The sequence below is a fragment of the Ailuropoda melanoleuca genome, chromosome 8 (genome assembly GCF_002007445.2).
Source record: "Ailuropoda melanoleuca isolate Jingjing chromosome 8, ASM200744v2, whole genome shotgun sequence".
NCBI classification, from domain to species: Eukaryota; Metazoa; Chordata; class Mammalia; order Carnivora; family Ursidae; genus Ailuropoda; species Ailuropoda melanoleuca.
The window spans coordinates 22,642,165-22,667,555 of NC_048225.1; positions in this window are offsets into that span (position 1 = coordinate 22,642,165).

The following is a 25,391-nucleotide window of genomic DNA, read 5'->3' on the forward strand; positions in this document are numbered from 1 at the left end:
TCACCACACAATTAACTGAATTCCAACACTGTTTACCTGAAGATAGCATCAAATGCCACAAGTTAAGGGCTCAATCCCACACGAAGGCCCTGCCCCCGCTTCAGAAGCCCTTTGCAAGTCCAGGTTGTCACCTATGCTTCTCACTGACTGACTATATATGAGAGGTTCCAACAACTTTCTCTCTGGGTTAGATTAATTTGCTGGAGTGGCTTACAGAGCTCAGGAAAGCAGTTTACTTATTATTGACCAATTTGTTATAAAAATATCTTGTTATGTTAATGAGGCAACTTTTGGAAAACCCTTAAGTATCCAAAGGATGGGTGCTGGTTGACGGGAACCAACCACGTGAGTAGAGTTGGAACTTTCAGTCCCACGCCCTTCCCAATCCCTAAGGAGGAGAGACGGGGTGAAGATTGTGTTGAAGAAACCAACAAGTGTTGTCTATAAAAAATTCACTTTAAATATAAAAACTCTAATAGGTTAAAAGTGAAAATAAAAATATGTCATGCTAACATTCATCAAAAGGAAGCTAGAGTATCTCTAGTAATTTCAGAGAATTCAGTCTTTAGTGCAAAGAGGATCATCAGGGATAAATAGGGGAGTCATATAATGATAGAATTTATTTCTTTAAGAAGACATGATAGTCCTGAACATGAATGCACCTAACAATAGCACATAAAAATATATGAGGCAAAATCTGACAGAAATGAAAGGGGAAATAGATTCACTGTTCTAGTTGGAGACCTTAATAGTCTTCTGTCAGGGATTGACTGATCAAGTAGCAAGAATACCAGTAAGGATATAGATATCTAAATAGCATTATAAATCAACTTGGCTTAATTGACATTTATAGAATACTTCAACCAATAACAGAATTAACATTCTTCTAAAGTTCACACGGAACATTCACCAAAGTAGACCATACTCTGGGCTGTAATCCATACCTTAACAGCTTTGAATAACTAGATGTCATACAAAGTATATTCTAAGATCACAATGAAATTAAACCAGAAATAATCAATAAGAGAAAGACAGCTGGAAAATTCTCAGATATTTGGAAATTCAACTTTACACACACACACACATTCAAATAATATAGATAGATCTCTCTGTGTGTGTGTACCAAAGAAGTCTTATGAGAAATTTAAAAATATTTTGAACAAAATGAAAATAAAATTCAACATCAAAATTTGTGGGATGCAAAGAAAATAACAGAGGGAAGTTTATGCCATTAAATGCACATATTAGCAAAGAAGAAAGATCTAAAATCAATAACCTGAGTTTGTGGGAAACTAGAAAAAGAAGTACAATTTAAATTTAAATCAAGCAGAAAAGAGCATAAAAATTAGAGAAGAAATCAATTAAAATGAAATCAAGAAAACAATAGAGAAAATCAATGAAACCAAAGTTTGCTCCTTTGAAAAGATTAATTCAATTTATAAAACTCTAACCAGGCTAAACAAGAAAAAAGGGGAGAAAATGCAGATTCCCAATACTAGAAAAAAAGAGGGATAATCGTTACGGATTCCACAGGCATTAAAATAATAAAGGAATAATATGAACAACCCCTTGCCTACAAATTTGATAACTTAGATGAAACAGACCAATTCCTGGAAATACAGTAAGTATCACAACTATCACAAGGAAAAATGGGTAAGTGAATAGCCCAGAATTTATAAAATTTAAAAAATGAGTTCCTTAGTAGCAGCTTTCCAAGACGGTCATCAAATCCAGTGGTTTCATGGATGAATTCAAATATTTAAGGAAGAAATTATACCAATTCTCCACGATTTTGTCCGGAGAGAACTTACTGTATGAATCCCCTCTTTTCCAGATAATGACATTGGAAGAAAGGAAAATTTCAGAACATAACATTTATGAACATAAATGTAAAATGTTTCAACAAAATAGTCAGCATTGTATTGGAAGTCGAGCTAGACAAAAGACCTAACCCAAGCTGAACAAGAAGAGCAAAGTTGGAGCACTTACTACCTGATTTCAAAGCTCACTATAAAATTAAAGTAATCATGACAGTATGGTATTGGTGATAAATTTAGATACATAGATTAGGAAGCCCAGAAATTGACTTGCACAAATACAGTCAACTAATTTTTGATAGAAGTGCAATGGCAATCCAATGAAGAAGGGCCAGTCTTCTCAGCAGATGATTCTGGAACAATCTAATGTCTATATACCAAAAAAGAAAAGTAGCCAGCCATGAGTCTTCCACCTTGCACAAAAATGAAAACAAAATTGGTTAGAGACCTAAATGCAAAATGCAAAACTATGAAAGTCCTAGAAGAAAACAAAGGAGAAAATCTATGTGACTTTGGGTTTGATGATGGGTTTTTAGATACCACACCAAAAGCAGGAAAAAGAAATTAAGTTGATATTTATTAAAATTTAAGAGTTTTCCTCTGTGAAAGACACTTTTAAAGGAATAAAAAGACAAGCCATAGACAGGGTGAAAATGTCAGCAAAGCAGTCTTAACACTCAATAAGAAATCAAACCTAATTAAAAAATGGGCAGAAGATCTGAATAGACACTCCATCAAAGAAGATATGAAAATGGCAAATATGTATATAAAAAGATGCTCTATGTCACTAGCTACGTGCAAATGAAAACCACAATGAGATATTACAACACAAAAAACCTGACAATACAAATTGCTGTCAAGAATGTGGAGCAACAGGAACTTTCATTCATTGATGAAGGAAATAAAAAATGATATAACAGTATGAAAACCTGTTTGAAAATTTCTTAGAAAGCTAAATATAATCTTATTATATGGGATGCCTGGATGTCTCAGCTGGTTAAGTGGCTGCCTTTGGCTCAGGTCATGATCTCAGGGTCTTGAGGATCCAGTGCTGCAATGGGCTCTTTGCTCAGCAGGGAGGTTGCTTCTCCCTCTGCCTGCTGTTTCCCCTGCTTGTGCTCTCTCTCTCTCCGACAAATAAATAAATAAAATCGTAAAAAAAAAAAATCTTACTACATAATCCAGGAATTGCTTTTCTAGGTATTTACTCAACTGTTTTGAAAATGTATTTCCAGGGGAGCATCTGGGTGGTTCTGTCAGTCAATCCTCTGCCTTTGGTTTAAGTCATGATCTCAGGGTCCTGGGATGGAACCTGGTGTTGGGTTCCCTGCTTAGTGGGGAATCTGCTTCTCCTTCTCTCCCTGACCCTCCCCCTGCCTCCCATGCGCTCTTGCATTCGCACTCTCTCTCAAATAAATAAATAAAATCTTAAAAAAAAATAAGACTTGGTGGTATTAAAAAGAAAAGAAAATGTATATCCATATAGAAACCTGCATATGAATATTTATAGCAGCTTTATCCATAATTTCTCTAAACTGGAAGAAACCAAGATATTCTTGAATAGGTGAATGGATAAACAGTGATACATTTTCCAGGGGAATACTATTCAGTGATAAAAAAAACTATCAAACCATGTAAAGAAGGTAAAGACATCAATGAATCTTAAAAGCGTAAATGCTTCACTTATGCTAAGTGAAACTTCGGTTTGAAAAGTCTACATACTGCATGATTCCATTTATACAATAATCTGTAATAGGCAAAAATATTGAAATGGTAAACAAAATAGCAGTTGCCAGGTATTTAAGGTGGGGCTAAGATTGCCTAGATGAAGCATAGATTTTTGTAGGGTGGTAAAGCTATTCTGCACAATACCCTAATGGCCGATACATGACAGTATATGTATTTGTTCAAACCTATTGAACTTTAAACTACAAAGGGTAAACTTTAATGTATGCAATTAAAAAAGATCACTTAGAAGATTAGAGGATCCCAGGATATAAAACAGACTGTGATAGAAGAGTGTAACTGTATTACAAATGTATGAAACAACTGTACTGAATGGGGTGGTAGGGAAGGGGGCTGTCCTAAATCACTTTGGAAATGATTAAGACTGTCAACCAAAAGGACTGTATAGAGCAATGTCTTCTAGTTTAATAAAGTTCTTACCCCATGAAGGTACAGATTGACATTACTGAATGGTATGCTATAATTGAACAATTAAGTAAATGGATCCAGATTGATGGGATCCAGGTTTCTCACTAGCGAAGTTGGAGGTTATAGATAAACAGATAAATAAAGGGAGAAATCTGGAATAATCAATGTGATAATGGATTACCGTTGTAGATATCAATGTCAAATAATGTTTAACTCATTATAGACACAGACAGATATTAAAATGCATACCAAATATTTATAAACATGTATATATGAAGGGCTTAGTATACATATATATATATTTCCCTGCTATGTCAGCAGACAGAGCCTAAAAACAATGGTGTCCCAGTGACACTGAGCAAACTCAGCGTCTAGATTTTGTTTGTTTTCTAATACCATTCTTAAATAAAAGGAACAGGGCTTTTGGATAAATGGCTGATTCTAAACTGGGCAGAAAACATACAAAGTTAGCCTGGAGCATGTTCCAGTGCCAGTAAGAAAGTGTTCCAAACAAACTAGCAAGCAACAACAAAAAAACACAGAGATGAGGGATGTCACAGGACACAGGGGCCAAATAAAAAGAGCTCCCAATGGCCAAAGTTGGAACAGGTTGAACAACAAAATAAATAATGTACTACTTGATTATAACTCAAGCATAAAATAACCCATGTGTCCACACTGATATAAATAAATGATTGAATAAAAATTACATGCAGAGAGACAGTGACATCAGCATCATGGTAGTATAAGATCTTTCTTCCTTTTTGCCCCCACTCTTTCCCACAAGAAATTAGACCTCCATCTACGATCAGAAGTGCCTTTCTGGGAATTGTGGGATCCAGCAGTATGCATGAAATGACCCATCAGAAGTTTTGCCCATGTATGTATCTGGTAATAGGCAGACAGACCTGAATATGGGCTGTGAAACCAACAGCACAGTTGACCTACCCTAACTACTCTTGCCATGGTCAGAAAAAAGCCTAGAGAATGCTTACCTGGGCAGATGTCCAGACAAAAAACTAGTTGCTGAAGTCCATCCTTCCCCAGGGGAGATTCCAGAACAATGACATTGGAGAAAAAAGAGAATTTGGATGCAGTGGAAATGACAAGAACTTTACCAGAACCATCCTGAGTTCATCACCGCTAGACCAGCTTTGCAAGAAATAATGAAAGGAGTTCTTCAAGCTGAAATGAAAAGACAAATCAGTAACATGAAAACATACAAAAGTTAAGAACACACAGGTAAAGGTAAATATACAGTCAGATTAGAAAATTCTGATTTGTAATAGAATAGTATATTAGACACTTCACACTTAGAGACTTAAAAATGATATAAAGGTCAAAGGAGAAAAGTATTAAAAATATGATAGCTACTATAATTTCTTAATGAATACACAATATAAAAAGAGGTAAATGATGACATCAAAAGTATAAACGAAGAGGACTAAAAAGTGAAACTTTTGTAGATGGTTGAAGTTACGTTCCCATCAGCTCAGAATGGACAGTTTTAACTTATTGTGGCAATCATTTTGCAGCATACACATTTACCAAATCATTATGTTGTATACTTAAAACTGATACAATGTTAAATGTTAAGTATATCTCAATTAAAAATAATAAATGAAACCTGAAATCAATACAAAATTGTATGTCCAAAGAACTCACAATTTTTCAAAAGTATATTTGTAAATGTATAGAAGCAAATGCATCATAATAAATAATGATTCTCTCTGCATGCTAGGATAATGGTTGCTTTTTATTCATGTTACTTTTTTCCCTCAAATTTTTTTTTAATCAATGTGTTTTGTTTCTATAGGCAAAAGATATTTGAGATTCTTGTTTTCACTTTTGATTAGAAACATTTTTCAAATACACAGAAAGGCAGAATAATAAAAAAATCTATATTCCTATTATCAAATTTCCATATTTTGCCGTTTGCTTTATCCATTTTTAAGTTATGGCCCTCATGTCGTTACACTTTAATTAATTCAGTTTTCATATCTAAAAATAATGACTTTTTTACATAATTACAGTAACATTATAATTCCTGAAAAATTTAATAATAATTCTCTAATATCATTTTGTACCCAGTTTATATTCAAATTTTCCAAATTCATTACAAAATATCTTTTAGAGCTGGTTTGTTCAGACCGGAATTTGATCAAGACTAGGCATTGCGTTTGGTGTTATGTGGAGTTCTTGTTAAAGAAAAATGGCTTAATTGAAACTTCATGAACAATCATAATATTTCATGAAGAAGGTGGAATTTGAAATCTGGGTCCTTAAGGATTTATAAGAATTGACATGGGTAGAGAAGTGAGGAGGTCATTTAAAAAAAACAGATATCAAAGTGAGAAAATGTAAGAGATACAGAAAGGTGTCAGATGTGTTTGGGAAGTGGCAAGTAGCCCAATTTACTGAAAGAAAGAGAATAATGGGACATAAAATAAGCAAAGTAAATTGGAGACAGACTATGGAGGGCCTTGGAATTGTTTCTAGTTCACTCTGTAGATAACTAGAGAATTCTAGTGAGTTCCAGGTGTGAATAACCCATTCAGCCATAACGACATTAGGACAGTGACTGTGTTTTATTAATCTGTGTATCCTTGGCACCTAACAAAACATATTTTGTGGGATGCCCAGAATTTATTCATTGTTGAAAACTTGGTGCTGTGGCTGAAGACTAATATGCTGAAACCTCCTTTGGGAAGATTTAGAAAATTAGTTGGTAATGATGGTGATTAGAATAAACATTTAGAAATAATAACTAGCTGAATGGGTTGAAGAATTGAAGAAGGCTTCATAGCAGATGTCGGTCTTAGCTTAAAAAAAAAAAAGGACCATTTAATCTGTGAGATATTTTATGTAAGCCTCATGGTAACCACAAAGCAAAAGTCTAGAGTAGATGCACAAAAGATAAAGAAAGAGGAAACAGAGCATACCACCATGGAAAATAATCAATTTACAAAGGTATGCAGAAACCAAGGGGAGAAGAAACAATGGAAATAGAAAACAACCAGAAAGCAATTATTAAGATGGCATCACTAAGTCATTGTTGATAATATCTCCAAATATAAATGAATTGAATTTGCACAAAGCAGTTGGGTGGATTAAACACACACACACACACACACACACACACACACACACACACACACAGTAACCAACTCTATACTGCCTACAAGAGATTTACTGCAAATTTAAGGACACAGGCTCAAAATGAAGGGATGAAAAAAAGTAACATTGCACGTAAATGGAAACCAGAAGAAAATGGGTGTATCTATACTTATATCGACAAAATAGACACCAAGCCAAAAATTATTGACAAGAGACAGTCATTTTAAAATAAGAAAGAGGTCAATTCATCAAGAAGATATAACAATTTTAAATATATATGCACCCAATATCAGAGAACGTACACATTTAAGCCAAATAGTAACATATTTGAAGGGAGAAATTGATAAGAATACAGTAGTAATAGAAGACTTTATACCCTACTTTCATCAATGGATAGGTCATCCAGACAGAAAATCAACAAGGAAACATTCGACTTGAGCTATACATTAGACCAAATGGAACTAATAGCACTTACAGATATTCCGTCCAACAGAAGTAGAATCACATTATTCTCAAATGCAAATGGAACATTCTCCAGGATAAACCACATAGTAAGACACTAACAATCAGCAAATTTAAGAAGACTGAACTTATCCTATCTATATTTTCTAGCTGTGATGATATCATACTTGAAATTAATAACAAAAGTAAAGCTAGAAAATCTACAAATATGTGGATATTAAACATCACACTCCTGGATAACCAATAGTCAAAGAAGATATCAAGAGTGAAACAAAAAATAAATGAAGATGGAAACACAGCACATAAAAACCTATGGGATCCTGCAAAAATAGTTCTGAGAGGGATGTTTATAGCAATAAATGCATATATTGAGAGAATGGGAAAATCTCAAATGAAAAGCTAATTTACACCTCAAGGAACTAGAAAAAGAAAAAAAAACACATCTAAAGTTAGCATGAAGAAATAGCAAAGATCAGAGCAGGAATAAGTGACGTGGAGAATAGAAAGAAAAAAAAAGGAAAGAAAGAAAAAAAAATCAACAACACCAAGCTGGTTTTTAAAAAAATAGACAAAATGACCAATCTTTACAAAGATTAACTACTAAGAAAAAAGAGAGGACTCAAATAATAGCAGAAAAAAAGCCCAGACATTACAACTGATTTACAGAAATATGAAGAATCATAAAAGACTACTATGAACAATTAGATGTCAACAAATTGGATACCCTAGAGGAAATGGATACATTTCTAGAAACACAGAACCTTCCAAATGTGAATCATGAAGAAACAGAAAATTTGGAAGAACTATAACAAGTATAAAGATTGAATCAGGAATTTAATAGCTCCCAACACAGCAAAGCCCAGGACCAGAGGGCTTCACTGGTGAATTCTACCAAACAGTTAAATAAGAATTAACCACAGTCCTCAAAAATTGAAAAGGATGGAACACTTCCAAACTTATTTTATAAGGCCATCATTACCAGTACAAAAACCAAGTAAGGACACTACAAAGAAAGAACACTAGAGACCAATATCCTTGATAAATACTAAACCAAAAATTCTTAACAAAATCTTAACAAACTAAATTTAACATCGTATTGACAGGATTATACACCATGGTCAAGTGGAATTTTTCTCAGGAATGCAAGTTGTTTAACAGACACAAACCAAAAAATGTGATACATCACATTAATAGAATGAAGGATGAAAATCATGTGATTATCTCAATAGATGCAGAAAAAGCATTTGACAAAATACAACATTGACAAAATACATTCTTTCATGATAAAAACCCTCAACAAATTGGGCATAAAAGGAACATAACTTTACATAATGAAGGTCATATATAATAAATGCTTAGCTAACATTAACATTACACTTAATAGTATAAAAACTTGAAAGCTTTTCTTCCAAGATCAGGAATAAGACAAATTTGCCCACTCTTACTATTCCGTGGAACATAGTATTGGAAGTCTCAGCTAAAGCAATTAGGAAAGACCAAAAAAAAAAAAAATCCAAATCAAGAAGAAGAAAAACTGTTGTTATTTGAAGATGGTATAATTTTATATATAGAAAATCCTACAGACTCAACCCAAACTGTTGGAACTAAATAACAAATACTACAGGATATAAAATCATAGGAATCAGTTGTGTTTTGTATACGCTAACGATGAGGCCTAAGGAAAAAAAAAGCTATCCCATTCATACTAGCATCAAAAACAAAATAATTTGGAATAACCTTAACCAAGGGAGTAAAAGATTTCTAAAATGAAAACTACAAGAACCTTGAAAAAATTGAAGACAAAAACAAATGGAAAGATATCCTGCGTTCATGGATCAGAAGAATTAATACTGTTAAAATGTTCATTCTACCTAAAGCTACCTATAGCTTCAATGCAATCCCTAACAAAAGTCCACTGGCATTTTTCACAAAAATAGGAAAACCAATCCTCAGATGTGTATGGAACCACAAAAGACCTTGAAATGCCAAACCAATCTTGAGAAAAAGAATCAAGCCAGGGGCATTACAATTCCTTATTTCAAGTTATACTACAAAGCCATAGTAATTAAAACAATATGGTACTGGCATAAACATAGACACGTAGACAAATGGCACAAAATAGAGAGATTTGAAATAAATCCATGCATATATTTGACAAGGTAGTCAAGAATAATTAATGGGGAAATGATAGTCTCTCCAACAAATGGTTTTGGGAAAACTAGATAACCACATGCAGAAAAATCAAAGTGGACATTTAAACTACACAAAAATTAAATTTAAATAGATTAAAGCCTTAAACATAAGATCTGATGCCATAAAATTTCTAGAAGAAAACATAGGGAAGAAGCTCCTCAACATTGCTCTTTACAATGATTTTTTAGCTTTGACTCCTAAAGCAACAAAAGTAAAAATAAGTGGAAGTCTATCAAACTAAAAAGCTGCACAGCAAAAGAAACAATCAATCAAAAAAGTGGAAAGACAACCTAGAGAGTGGGAGAAATTATTTGCACACCATGTATTGATTAAGGGGTCAATATCTAAAATGTATAAAGAACTCATGTAGCTCAATAGCAAAATAAAAAATCTGAGTAAAGTAAGACGAAAGAAACTGAATAGGCATTTTTCCAAAGAAGACATCAAAATGGCCAATAAACTGATAAAAAGATGTTCAACATCACTAATCATCAGGGATATGCATATCAAAACCACCATGAGATATCACCTCACACTTGTTAGAAATGTCTATTGTCAAGGAGATAAGAGGTAACAAGCGTTGGTCAGGATGTGGTGGAAAGGGAACCCTTGTGTTCTATTGGTGGGAATAAGAATTGGTTAAGTCTATGGAAAATATGGAAGTTCCTCAAAAAATTAAAAATAGGACTACCACACAATTTGGCAATTCTACTCTTGCTTATATATTCAAAGAAAGTGAAAAAAAGGTGTTTATTGCAGCATAACTCACAATAGCCAAAATATGGAAACAACCTAAGTGTCTTTCAGTGAATGAATAAATAAAAATTGGGATATACACACACACACACTGGAATATTATTCAGCTATAAAAAAGGAAATCCTGCCATATGCAATAACATGGATGTCTTTGAGGGCATCATGCTAAGTAAGAAGTCAGAGAAAGACAAAGATTGTTTAAGGATATAAACTTGCAACTAGAAGATGAGTAGTCCTGAACACCTAATGTAAATCATAGTGATTACAGATAACAATACTGTATTATAAACTTCAAAGTTTCTAAGAGCTAGATCTTAATTGTTCCCATCACACAAAAAAAATTATAATTAGGTGACATGATCGAGGTTTTGGCTACTGTGGTGGTAATCACATTGCAATATAAAAATGTATCAAGTCAATACATTATATACCCTAAACTTATGCAGTGTTATATGTCAATTATATCTCAATAAAAATGCAAACACAATTAAAATTTTTAAAAAAAAGCATGGAGAGAAGAGATAAGTCTCCTATGCAGAAGTGACTGTGTGTCTACTCTACTTTGAAAGAGGTGGACTATAAGTCCCCACTCTGTATGGGCTGCATAGAACGACTTCCTTGCAAGAGTACAGAATGAAAAATGGGGGAAAAGACTGTGGAGAACCTGACAAACATTGTATCAACCAGATGGTCAAGGTGAATATTAATAGTAGACGTCATGTTGATAATATGTACCTTGATTTGGTGTGATGAAAATGGCATTTTACTTTGTTGTTTTCCTCCATAAAATCCATAATCCCAGTCAAATTATAAAAAATCTTCAGAAATATCCAAATTGAGGGATATTCTACAAAATACCTGACTAGGACTCAAAACTTTCAAGATCATTACAAACAATGAAAGAATGAGAAACTCTTTACAGCCAACAGGAGTCTATGGAGACCTGATGGCTAATTGAAATGTGGTGTCCTTGAATGGAAACAAAAAACAAAAAACAAAAACATTAGGTAAAAACTAAGGAAATCAGAACAAAGGACATTAATAATAATGTATTGACATTGGTTCATTAATTGTGACAAATGTACCATACAAATATAAGACGTTAATAATCAAGGAAACTAGTGGTGGGGTACATGAAAACTCATTTTCTTCTATGAAAACAATATTCCACCTTTTCTCTATTGCTTTGAAATATAGTTTTTATAATTCTCTAAATCTCCTATGTATTCATGTCTGCGTGCATCTTCTCTGTTCCATTGATCTGTCTCAGTATTAAACTGTTTATTTGCTATAGTTTTATAATAATTTTAATATCTTAAAGTGAGTACCTCCTAATTATTCTTGTTTTCAAGAAATTCCTTGGTTATTCTCACTTGTTTCTTTCTATTTGAGTTTTAGTTTTAATCAACTTGTCTAGTTTCACAAATATATAACCAATCAGTATTTTTAATGAATTCCATTAAATTATGTATTAAGTTAGAAAGAAATGAAATCCTCTGAATATTGATTCTTCGTATGCAGTAAGAGGATATATATTTCTGTTTATACAAGTCTTGATTTACAATCTTCAGTAGAGTTTTAACATTTTAATCATAAAGATTCTGCATATTTACTAGGTATTTTGCTAAGTATTTATCTTTTTTGACTGATGTTGTCCATGGTTTCTTGCATTTATTTCCTAAGTAATTTTTGTTTGACCTTAAGAAAGCTATTTATATTTTGCATTATAAAATTGTAACAAATCACCTTTTGTATTTTCTCAAAATTTCTAGTAATTTTCTAGTTGGCTTTCTTGAGATTTTCGGGTGTACAGAAGTCACGTGTTCTGTAAATGATAAGAAGTTTCTCTCCTCTTTTCCAATTTCCTTCATAATCTAGACTGGTGGCTACACGACTGTCATCTGAGGATCTCCCTCCCCATCACCCTCAGCAGGTCATTCCTTGATCCAGTCTCTTCCTCTACCTGATGTACCCCTAGTTTTAATTACACGCACAAACTCTAGTAATTCTCTGGTAAAGAACATTTGAAATATAAGATATAAGTTTTCAAGATTTTACATGTCTAAGAATGTCTTCACTTTCCTTAAATTGATACTTTGAGTAGAATAGAATTTCCGTTTGGATTTCGATGGTGTTTTCCATTGTTGTTTCACTTTCATTGTTTCTACTAACAAGTCCAGCGTTGTTTCTTTTTCTGTACGTGTTACTCACTCACTCTGAAAAGTTCTAATATTGTAATTTTTCTCCCTTTCCTTGATAATTCTGGATGGTTGTGCCTTGGAGCAGAACTTTTTGGAAAAATCAGAGTGCTGAGGTCAATAACTCAGTGGGTCATTTCAAGCCAGAATTCATGCTTCAGTTCTTGCAATTTTAAAAAATTTTGCTTTGCAAATTTCCTCCCTGCTCTGTTTTTTTTCCCCCCTTAACTATTTATTTTATTTGAGAGAGAGCAGGGGTGGGGGTAGGCAGATGGAGAGGGGGAGGGGCATAAGGAGACTCTCAAGCAGGCTCCCTGCTGAGTGCAGAGCCATCATGGGGGCTCCATCTCATGACCCTGAGCTCATGACCTGAGCTGAAATCAAGAGATGGAGGCCTAACCGACTGAGCCATCCAGATGCCTTCTCCCTGTTCTGTTTTTAAAACTCCTTTTAATTGTATGTATGGCCCGCTTCATTGATCCCTGATTTCCATGTCCTTTCTCATTCATTTCCTTTTGTCTCTTTGTGTTTTTTTGTTCGTTTTCTTCCGTTTTTTTTTATATATGGTCTCACAATTATTTATTCAATATCTTGTTCTTGAAGTAATTTTAAAAAACTTTCTGTTACTTTTTTCATAGCATTCTCTTCTTTTATAGTTGCCATAAATTACCTGATAAAATTTTCTTTGATATATTTTCTTCAGCTCTAAGCGGTGTCTCTGCCTTGAGAGTTTTGTTTTTTTTTTTCCCCTGGTTTTTCTGTTTCTGGTTTTTTCTGTTAGTGATTTCCTTAAGAGGTAGTAATTGCAGGTTATATTTTCTTAAGAGTAAGCTATTAAGTAGTTAATTGGAAAAAACCTACAAGTCCTGCTGTGGGTGGGAGTGAGGATTGTACTTGGCTAGAATTTTTCCAGGGCTAAAAAGAAAGGGACAAGCAGTGACTGGCTGGAAGGGGAGTCTCACAACTTATTATACAGATGTTTACTTAATCCTTTTATTTCTATTATGGAGCCTACTTCCTCTGCTCTGCCTGCTGTCACTGACCCTTCTTCAGTTTTTCTTGGGGATAAATCTTCTGTCCAGCTCAAGGGGAGAATAGTTACTGGCAGTTCAGAAAATGAAGGATATCTAGAAATCTACCCCTTTCCTCTAAAACCATAGAACAGATGCTTCTTTATTTAGCCCTATACTTTACCCCCATGTTTAGAAGGGCATAGTGCCTCCAATTTCTGAGACTTTCTGCTGTTGTACAGGGCGGGTTCAGAATATACCTTGGTATGCTTGGCTCCAAAGAGGAATGGATAAGACAGGTAGACTATTTGCATAGAACCTTAGAGAAAAGGCTTTGAGAAAGTAAATCTAAGGAAATACAGAGCGCAGCACAAGGAAATTGACAAAGGAGTTCCAAACCCATGGGTTTGAAACCAGGGATTCTTATAACCAAGGAGCAGCGGCTACTTGAACCCACCAGCAGCTCATCACACTAAGTGCTAGGAGGAAAGATTTTCAAACCTTGAGGATTTGTGGCACTGAATTCTGTAATCCAATGGAGCCAGATAAACAGTTCTTCAGGATCTTTTAAAACGAATGCACCACCAATGTGAAAGAACACTCTCCCCACTTGAGAATAGAGTCCAACTTGAAATGGTGGAGGCCTGAGCCTCCAGGGAGCTGTTATGTTCTAGGAATGGGGATGGCTGCAGTTCAGAGACTAAGGGACTTCAGGAACATTGGGAGGGGGTGTGACGGTAGCTAGCAGCAGCCATGGCCAGTGGGGATTGCCATGACTTGGTGGAATAGTAGAATACGCCAGGGGACACACTGATTCTGAGAGAATAGCCCAGGGAAACTGAGGTACCTAGAAGTGTCATCCACAGCAGAAGCAATACCTGGAAAAGTTGTATGGATGCTGTGCCAGTAGGTTTCACCAAAACAAATGTGGAACAGTAACCATTGACTTCTAGAAATATTTGCAAGGGACTTAACCAGTGAGGCAGGACCAGAGGCAATTAGTGCTACATGGCAGTTGAGGTATTTGGACAGCAAGTAGCCGTGGTCTATGTACCTGTAGCCTCACCCATAATCCATGCAGTACAAGCCTCAGGATCGTAAGGATGTGGGGCTTTTGCACCTGATTGTGGCTCCTTTAGCTGTTGCTGAGCTGCTTGCTACAAAGAAAGGTCCTACTCATGCTGCAGAAAAAGGGAGTGCCCTTGTTTGCCTTCATACAATGTTTGACACCCATTCAAGAGGGAAAGAGAATTTTTACCTGAAACCAGTTCACAGCCACCAGGCAAGCTCCGTAGGTCAGACTCAGGGGACAGCAAGAACGAATCGACTCTGCTTCGTTGGGAGGGACACCAGTGCTGCAGGCAGTCCCTGGGAAGGTCCCTTGACCACTTTCTAACCTCTTTTGGGCCCAAATTCCGAGTCTCATCTCGGTCTACTTCAGGGCACCAAAGCTATTTGATTGCGATCCTGATAGATACAAGAAGTTAGGGCATATCGGGGTACATGTATAGGTAAAATATGCATCCTTGAAGATATGATGGGGCGTTTTAAATAGGAGGGGACTAATCAGAGGGGAAAAAATAGAAATACAGCAGTCATTCATATAAACTTTGATAATTAAGTAGATATTCTGTGATAGCTTTGTGGAGAGGAACACACACTCATTCAGCATGTGGTGAGTGAAATCTTAATATTGCTATTCAAACTGGAACACTGACCCTTTACCTAGTGTGAGAAAGACTGAGTTATTCAACGCTTTGGTTACTATACTGCATTAGGGCATTTTCCTCCTCACATGGATGATACCACCCCCCACAATGACAACAGATGCTCATAATTTAGGTCATGGACATTTCAGATAAAATCATGGAGGCTAGGGATATTAAGAAGACACGCTAGTCACACCCTACCTCTCAGAACTCTTAAAGGTATGCAGACACAATTAACTGTCAGAGATTATTTATTAAAATGTCAAGATAGGTTTTCTTAATGCATATTATTCTTGTAGAAATACGAGGTGATACATACAGTAAAATTTGTTTGGCTCACAAAGTTAGGAGGCCCAATTTTTGGGTGTCCTAAAATAATCTTAAATTACTTCCTACCTTAAAAATCAGCATCGTGTTCATGAAAAATCTAGACTATCTCCAGATAATTGGAATATCTGTCAACATTGCACGCATGTTCCAACATGGCAATGATATATTAGAGATGGAAAGGATTTAGAAATGACATAAATTCATGTATACAATTTATAAACATTGGCAGAAGCTGGGTACGTTGAGATCCAAACACTTAATGATGTTAAAATCTACAATATAAGGCTCATGGCTCTAAGCACCTTAAGGAAGTTACAGGAACGGGGCTGAAATGTCAGTATCAGTGACTCCCCATCTTAGCCCACCCAGGTAATTGTTGCATACAGAACATCTCTCCAGCATTAGGGTTTCTTAATGTTAGGAAATGGTCTGTCTTCCACACTGGCTGGCTGATGCTGTCACTATAATTCGTTATGATTGCCAACACACTTGAGATATTTCATTTTGTCTTTTCAAGTCCCATACTGTCATAAGTGCACTTGTTAATTGGATACTGTTTTTATCCTTCTCATATTTTGAGTTTTTTTCTGAACGTCAAGAATGGTTTACCTAAAGAGCTTCTTGTACACATGATTTTTTTTTTTTCCCAAAGGTTTTCATTTTGCATATTGGTTGTTTAAGGATCACCTGGGGATTTTGTTCAAAATGCAATTGTAGCTGTTTCCCAGGAGAGAGGGAAATACTAGAAAATGCCAAATGAAACTGTTTTAAGGAGGTTTCCCTAGGTGATTCTGAAGTGTGCCCCTTTTGTTTTATAAGTGGATTATCTATAATCCAGAGGGGTGAAGTGATTTATTTAACATTTATTGCTAGCTTGTGCACAGGCCAGGACTAGAGCATGGGTCTTCCCGTTCATTGCCTAGTGTTCTTTATGCCCCCAATACTTTCAGTAGATACCGCTGGTTATTTCTCCTACAGAAAGTCATGGACGTGGTGAGAATACACTGATTCTTTCTGCCTCTAGGCTCTGCTCCTTAGATCCCAGCCTACTTGTGCTAGCCTCTTGTTTTGTCTTTTAAATTGTAACAACCAGGCCCCTGCACTGGGTTCTTCTGTTTGACTGTTTGTCAGGCGTTTTCTGCTGAGCGTCAGTGACTTGGGTCCCTTCTCTGCCCCGTACCAGGGAGCTTCATTTGGGCTGATTACCCCACACTTCACATAAAAGTCATTAAGAATTCTGTTTCAGTGAATAAAAGAATGTAAATGAGGTAATTATGAGCTTCACTTACCTTACTAACTCTGTGCATTGTGTAATCATTAATGCTTTCACATGATCTGTTCACTGGAAAAATCGGGAAGATGGAAAGCAGCCTTGTTGGGGAAGAAAACAGTAGTGAGGTTTGTTCTGTGGTGGGTTTTTTTTTTTTTAATTTTAGGGGAGTTAGGGAGGGTCTTTTAATGAAAGCTGTGAAAAAGACAGCTTGAGAAATGGCTGTGTATTGCTGCTTTTAACCCCCACCTACCCTTAGCATAAATTAACTTCAAGTTGCAGAGGTTTTCTTATAACAACATTTCACACTTGGAAAGCAGCATTCATCTGAAAAACTCTTTAAAATACATCCATATGATTGTTTTCACTTACTGGGCAAATGCATCTTCCCACATAGCATAAATTGGCTGTTGAGTGTGAGAGAGTAGGATGACGCTGGGTGCTTAAATGGTACCATGGACGGGGGACAATGCAGTAGCCAGACCTAGCCTTGGCCAAGCTCCCCTTCTTTCCTACCTATAGTGAGAACATTGCTTTTTTTGTCCCAGTGCTTCTGCCTTGTGAACCTACTTCCAACCTCCATGTGATATTGATGTGTCTGTCAAGGCAGCCTACCACACTTGCCACAGGAGTGGGTACCAAATGATCTAAGTGACCTAATCATACGTGTTCTTCCCTATGATCAACATGAGTTGTCCGGGTAGAATCACATGACCCCAGCAATTTCACTAGAATGGAGATTTGGATTGATTTGATATATGGATATGGAAGACAGATGGTCTCTCTTCCTGTTGGATTGCAAGTCCTAAAAATGTAGACTTGGGGCTGCCAGAAACCATCTTCCCTGACACAGTGAAAGAACCTGACTGAGAATGATGCCGTCATGCAGAGAGGAACAGAGCCAAGAGATAGAGAAAGTTAGTATCCTGGTGATAGCCTTTGCATCCTTGGATCCAACCGTGCCCAAAGTCCGAACAATCCTTAGACATTTTGGTCTAATAGGAAAAAAAAATTTTTTTTTGATTTTTGGAAAATGTGTTTTAATAAAGCTTTTAAAAAATTACAGCTTAAAGTGTTCCCATTAATATAGAAATTGGTCCTCCCACGTAAGGCGTTGCAAATGATAGTGCCTAAAATAGGAACTAGGTTGAGATCAGTTGAAGGTCAGTGTGGTGTCCCCAGCTCTCAGCCAGAAAATAGACTTTCTTTGTGATGTGGGAGTGAAGCAATTGGTTAAACTTCTCACTAGTTTATCTTACTTGTGCTAAGTGCTATCTGGACTAGATCACTGAGATATTTGGTAAAAAAATATGGAGATGTTAAATTCTGTTATGGTCTTTGGTAAGGTGCAAAAAAAAATTATTGGGGGGCATCTGGGTGGGTCAGTCTGTGGGGCATCTTCCTTCAGCCCTGGGATCGAGCCCTGCATTGGGTTCCCTGCTTGGCAAGGAGCCTGCTTCTCCCTCTTCCTCTGCCTGGTGCTCCCCCTGCTTGTGCTCTCTCTCTCTGTCAAACAAATAAATTAAATCTTTAAAAAAAATTATGGGTCTCAGTTACCTTCTTGATAAGGAATAGAAGGTATCAGAAAGGCCCTTTCTCTTTATAACTAATGAAAGGCCAGATGATAATTGGAAAGCACCAAATTTTGTGTCCTATGCTGCTGTTGATATGAGCAAAGGTGGGAAGACAGAAAACAAGCCAGGAGATAAGATTCAGAACAAGAAAATAAAGAAATGGAAGAGGTTATATATACTCTCCCCTCCCCAGACTTCCTGTGTGCATGAATTCATAGTCTAGCAGATGATATTCGCCTATAAAGCATTCTCCACAGTAATCCAATCAGGTGAAAGAGGACACATGATCTCTGCTTTAAACACTGAGGTGATTCCAAGATGGAAAGCATTAATGAAGTTTAGGAAGTGGCCGAAGACTTGTTGCTGAAAGGTAGAAACCATAAAGGTAAATAACTTACCGACGGAAATCTGGTGAAGTATTTACCCTTACGGTTTTCAAGCAGGCATATTGTAGGATTTCTCTCCACGTCTGATAAATAAGGATGTGTGACTGCAATCTAAAAAACCCACGAATCACCACCTCATCACAGGTATTGTCATGAAGAACAATAAAATCTGGAGAGCTTCTAAAAAGTATAGAACAAGAGTCAGCTGATTGACTAGTTGACACTCTGGATTGTGTATAAGACATCCCTTCTACTCCCCTATCTTATTCCTAACAAAATCTTGATTTTGTTCAAGTATTCCTACTTTCTCCACATAGTATATAGTTCAGAAGATGCTGAACACCTCCAGCTTTAGCAGTCTGAACCAGCCATAGTAATTAATAGCACTGATGGTGATTTACTTAAGGTATATGCATGTGACCAATTCTTGGGAGCTGAATTAAAAAAAAAATGGGGAGCAGGGGAAATGAGAGTTGTGTTGGAAAATTCTGGGGGAAATTTTTATTAAGAGATATTTGTGAAAAGAGATAACTCCTCTGGACTTCCAAACCTATAAAATCTCAACACATACCTGAATGTGACACCTGGAATCACAGGAACCATCTTTCTACAAACCTGAGGATGAAGCTATCACACTGAGGAGAGGAAAGACAAAACAATGGCATCTGGATCCCTGAGATACTGTGACAACCTACAGATTTCTTGTTTTATTAAATAATAAATCCCTTATTGCTTAAACTGATTTCAATAGGGCTTCTTTCTATTTACTGCTGAATTCCTCCTCGCTGATAAATTATCAGGGAATCCCCTGCACTTCCAAGGGAGAAAAAGCTTTGTTTTCCCTGTCTACTAAGAGGCAATAAATTCTACAAACTGTTGCCACTTGCCTATATGATAGTTTAACTGTAATTATTTTCTCTCCATCATTATTTATTGTGAATTGTGGGAGTAAGTAATGTTTCCATTTATCCATCCATAGGTAGCTAGATGCTAAGGAATTACACCTAGGCTTCTAAGAGCAATGCATCCCATTCAGAGAGTCTGTATATGAAACTGAATAGAGGAAAAGAATATGTCTTTTATTTCTGTTTGGGAGTTGAAAGGAAGCAGATGTTTTTTTGTATGGTGGTGGTGGTTTATGCTATGAAAGGTAGAAAAGGAACTGGTTAGAATTAAGTTTTATGCAGATGACATTACAGTCTGCCAAACTCTAAGCCTAGGGCAAACAACCACTCCCCCAGTGCAGGACCTGTCTATCTCAGCCCTACCCCTCACTCTTACCATCTCTACCACAGGCATGTAGCCTCAGCCAGACCAACTATTGTACCCGGAAGAAGTGTACAACACATTGTTCATGAATACAATGATGTGTAAGGGTGAGGAAATATCCAAAGCAGGTCCAATCATAGTCCTTATTTGAGAAGATACAGACATTTGAAGACAGAAGTTCTATTTGTTTTGATTGGCAGACAATATGGGTATAGGCTTGTAGTTGTAACGGCCATGTTTTCTACCATATGGAGAGAAGCAGCCTGAGAATAAATCGAACATATAGAGAGAAGCACAGCCAAGAGAGAGAAAGAGAAATAAACATCATGACATTGTTTGAGCTTCTGTATCTATCCATGCCTAATGGTCTCTAACTATATAAGACAACAGATCCATTGTTTGGCCTAAACTATTTCTTGTTGGGTTTTTCTAACTTAAAAAAACAAAAACAGTCTTGACTAATACAACACCTGAGAAAAATGCGTGGGGAAAAATGTCAAAATAATGGCGGAATGGCAAATGGAAGACCAAAACATGTTTTATTGGCTGAAATTTTATACTCCAAGCTCAAGTTGACAACTTTAGTAACCTGGAGTATACTAAATGTAGGATCGTGTTTCCTCTGATAATTAGATAAAAAGGGAATTTGTCTCTCTCATCGTCCACTGTCAAATATAGACACCTGATTTTGGCATTCTGATTCCCAGAAAGACCAAATTTAATGCATATCCTTCAAACTAAGTTAAATAAACCCAAAAAGAAGGATTTTCCTCGCTGTAAGCTATTTATAATCCCAAATTCATCCATTAGTAAACTTGAGCAAATGAGTATCTTTAAATATGGCTCCTTAATGGTGGTGTAAAAAAAGTGGGTCAGAGAAAGTCGGTTTCTCTGGAATCTAATGTAGATATGGAAAGCAAGGGATCAATCTGATCCCTCAAAAAAATGAACTTTGTAGATCAAAGACTGGGTCAACTATCTGCCCAGAAGTCACAGAGAATGCTTATAAAGACAAAGCATTTATTATGCCAAGTGTTTTGCTGACTTTGTAACGTGTCTATAAATTGGAATCTGGATTCACCAAAGAGGAATCTTTCAAAATCTCTGATTTATTATCTGAGTGCAATAAGAGAGTCTCTAAAATCTTGTCTTTAAATTTTCTTTGTTAATCTTTTGAACTCCTCTATGGATCTACGGGTAAATAATTTGGTTAGAAGCCATGGGAATTCGCTCAGGCATTTCCCCCCTCAACTCTAGCCCAGAATGGGTCTCAGTGTCCCCAGTTCCTGATCTCTGATGCTGCAGCATTCTCTGCAGACCTTGTTGCCAGGGTGCTTCGTGTTGAGGTACAAAAGCAGGATGCTGGGCTGGAGTTTATGGCAGTGACTCCTTTCAATGATTAGCAACATCACAATTTACATAATGCTCCAAACTAGAAAATTCCAGTGCCCTTTTCAATGGCACTTTTCTGTTTAATAACCTCTGTTAGCTTCCCACTGCTTACTGCATTCAATTTATCGTACAAAGTCTGTTAACTATGCCCCAACATATAATTGCCATCTCATCTCCAGCCTCCCACAAATGTTATATCCCTGCCAAACCCTCTTCGTCTTCTTCTTTTTTTTTTTCCACATCAGTCTCTCTCACATTCTATTCTCACTATCTAAAATTCTCTTGGCCTTGTTTCTCTACCGAGAACATTTCTAGTTATCGTTCAGAGGACAACTTAAATGACATCTCTTGAGTGAAGCCATCCTTCCCTTTCCAATTAGTATTAGGTTCTGATTTACAGCATTACTTGTATCTTATATGACCCATTCCACATTATATTGCTATTGATTTATTTACTTTATTTACCTTACTTAATTTATTTACATATCTGTCTACCACTAAGTTGTGATTTCCTCAATGTCTGCAAGGATTTTTGTCTTTGCATCACATTATGTGATATCTGACTCTTAAGAGACACTTGATAAGGACTTGCTGAATGAATGAATTTAAGAATCTGTAGAGAACATAGAGTTTTGGAAAGGAGCCAGGGGTGTGGCTAACCATGCAGAAGCTGAAATGAAAATAAAATAGAGGAAGACAATGGAGGAAAAAGAGAACAAAGAACAAGCTTAAATATTCCAGAAACTCTTACCATCAAATGAATCCAAAAGAGTAGTTATTGAAACCTGCTAAGTGCAAGGCATTCTTATTTTTCCCGAAGTGTTCATTCGCTGATAACTTCTAAATTTTATTATGGTGACCTGATTTAAATACAACTATTAAATGGCAATATAATGGAAAATAGACAGTAATTATTCAAAATAAATCAGCAAGAGTGAGCATAGTCAGAATAAGTTTTCATAAAGGAGGTAGAACTTGAGTTATGCATGGAGGGATACATGGGATTTACATAAAATCATTAACTAGATAATATTAAAGTGAGAAAGATCTTCAATGATTCTCTGAAATATGAGCTCCAGAACTCTGTCTGTATTGTTTGCTGTTTTATTCCCATTTTTTAGAACTATACCTGAACATATTAGGTGCCTAATAAATACTTTCTCAGTGAAAGAATGAATGTAACCAGCCTAATGCTGTCATTTCTTTGTGAGTATATTAATGTTCTAACATAAGTGAGATTATGAGAGATGAGAGCATACTGGTTAGATCAAGCATTCTTGACTTAGAATGCCCGGGTTCAAATCATGACTTCACTACTTATCTAACCTCTTTCTGCCTCAGCTTTTCAATCTGCAAAATGAGTATAGCAATAGTATCTATTTCATAAAAGTGTATGAGCGATTATATAGTACCTAAACTATAATAGACACTCATTAAATGTTATCTGTTACTATTACATCACAATCATAATCAGTGTCAGGAATTGAACTAGATTCCAGATCTTCTAATTCTCACTTTAGGCACATTTCAAATAGATTTTCAAAAAGTGTTTCTTCACAAGAAAAACATTGTTTCAGTTGGGTTGAGGAGTTATTTACTGAAATGGATTAAAACGAGTCCTCTTTGATTACCAGGGAATGGAACCATTGACTAAACAGAAGTATTACCATCTATAAATGCCTGTGGCGACCCTGGATCGTTTGAATTTCAATTTACCTCATCTTGTTTCTGTCATCCCTTACTCGCCACAGTGATTCAGTCATGGTGATGCTGAAAGAGCAACCATCTTGCCAGAGGCCAGGAGTGGAACCCTGGCTGAGGTAAAGAATGAAAGGACAGCAAGTCGAATGAGACTAAGTGCTTGACCTAGAAAACGTGAAGGTCGTAGGCAACCTTACTTAAATGTCAACTGAATATTTGAAGGAACCATGATATTTTATACTTGATACTGAAATTACAGAGATATCTGACATGAACCATAAGGCTGAGTTCCATATTTGTCAGAATGCCTGAAGGAAGATAGATGAAAATCATGAGGGAAAACATAACAGCAAATGCTTTATAAATTTGAAGGAATAGATTTTATGGAGAAAAAAAAGACATTGAATATGATTTAAAATCATTACTGCACACTTGAACCATGCTTACTTTGCATAATAAACGAGATGGTAAGCATTCTGTGAGCCTGTTTCTTAAGGAAAATGTATTTTAAAAGCTCATTAAAAGGTAACCTAGTCTAGCTGGACATTGGAAAGCTCCCAGAAGCCAAAATGTTGATGATTTAAGCATAAATGAGTCAGAAATGTGTGGTTGCAATTTTCTTTCAAATGAATAAGAAAAGGTGCTCCTAGCAAAACCCATTTTGCAATTCTACTGGACCAGAACCTCTGAAATACACTCTGAGGCACAAATCACCTGGAGCGATGTTGAAGGAGACAGCAAGGTGCTGGCAGAGGAGAGAGGGGAAGTGGAAGAGATTTACTTGGCTATGTGTCTTTTATTCAATTCTCTGACTGGGAGACTTTTTCTGAAGATAGCTATTCTTTTTTGCTGCCAGGAATGTGACAAAACAGAATTGTTAGTTATTTCACAATCTTGTGGGAAACATGTTTTGAACAGAGCTATGGAAATTGCAAACTCTTAGTAATGGCATTATTATAATAATATATGAGGGGGGCAGTCTTAATTTCAGCCTTCTTATGATCAAGAGAATTAGTAACAGTTCAGTTAATTTCAAATTGGTATCTTAGAAACTTTAGAAATTATTTCTGCAGCCAGCATAGGAGACTTACTTAGAGGCACTGCAATTTTTGTCAGTCGTTTTCCAAACTGGGATGGAGTTTAAAAATGTTTTTATTTTCTGTTTCCTAAGTTGATTTGAGTTTTTATTTGAGAGTGAACGATATTACCCTCATGAGGTTGTGAGACTTTATCTAATTGGATTTGAATATGACTCTGATCAAGAAATATATATTTTCCCATTTGGAAGTCAGGACTGCAGAGAATTTCAGGAGATCGAGAGTACACGTTGGTGATTTTCAACACAGACACAAAGAGATTAGTATTGAGGTTTAACCTCTTCTCTATACAGTATTTAAATGACTTATGTGATGAAATCAGATCCCAAAGGGCATCTTAATTTGCTAATAATGGAAAACCACATGGAGGATAAACCCCTTCCCATTGACATTGAAAGGATTTAGCAGGATTTGGGCAGATTAGAAATGGTAAGTATCAAAGAACAGATGTCATTACCTCCCAGTTTCATCAAATGGCAAAATTAGTTTCTGATATAAGGAGGCCTGAAATTTCATTCCAGTAGTAGATGAGTGGGAAGAGGCAAGTAGAGGTAATGGTTGAATTTGAGAAATAGAAAACATATATATTATAGTATCAGCTTCACTTTCTCTTGATTTCTCAAAATGTATATGTATTCTTGGGATTGTAATCTGATCTGGTATTTTAAATCTATTTTCCTAAGGAAAATTCATATATGAGTAATCTGCCACATATTTAGCACTCAGTAAATCCTATCTGATTGAATGAAATGTATAGAATATTTTTAGAGTTTTTTTTTTTTCAGTGTTAGAAGACATTACAGAAGATATTCAGAATGCACTTTGTGAGTTAAATGGCATGATATATTAGTTAAAGTAACATTTGCTGCTATAACCAGCCAATCCCCCAAATTTGAGATGGTTAAACTCATAAAACTTTAGTTGAGTCTAAAACAGGTGTTTCCTATTAGTGAACA